Genomic DNA, 704 nt, shown 5'->3' on the forward strand with positions numbered 1-704 from the left:
CACTTTCACTTTTCACTTTTCACTTTCATGCATTGGAGAAGGAAATGACAACCCACTCCAGTGTTCTTGACTGGAGGATCCCAGGAACAGAGGAGCCTGGTGGGCTGCCGTTTATGGGGTCACACAGAGTAGGACACAACTGAAGCAACTTAGCAGCAGCAGCAACAGTAAAAAAGCATTTAATAACCAAGGAAGCCTTACTATAGGAGAATATAAGGACTCATGAAGTTAGTGTCAATGAAAAAAACTAATCTAACAAATAGAAAGGGCTACAACATAGTAAAAAGCAAAGACATTGCTTTGCTGACAATGATCCATATAGTCAAAGCTATAGTTTTTCCAGTAGTCACATATGTATGTGAGAGTTGGACTGTAAAGAAGACTGAGAGTTGAATAATTGATGCTTTGGAACTGTGGTGTTGAAAAGTCTTGAGAGTCCTTGGACTGCAAGGAGATCAAACCAGTCCATCCTAAGGAAATCAATCCTGAATATTCATTGGAAGGACTGACGCTGAAGCTGAAGTTCCAATACTTTGGTCACCTGATGTGAAGAACTGACCCATTGGAAAATACCCTGATGCTGGGAAAGATTGAAGGCAGGAGGAGAAGGGGATGACAGAGGGCTAGATGAGTGGATGGCATCACTTACTCAATGGACATGAGTTAGAGCAAACTCCAGGAGATAGTGAAGGACAGGGAAGCCT

The sequence above is a fragment of the Bison bison genome, unplaced genomic scaffold (assembly GCF_000754665.1).
Source record: "Bison bison bison isolate TAMUID 2011002044 unplaced genomic scaffold, Bison_UMD1.0 scf7180017862170, whole genome shotgun sequence".
NCBI lineage: Eukaryota > Metazoa > Chordata > Mammalia > Artiodactyla > Bovidae > Bison > Bison bison.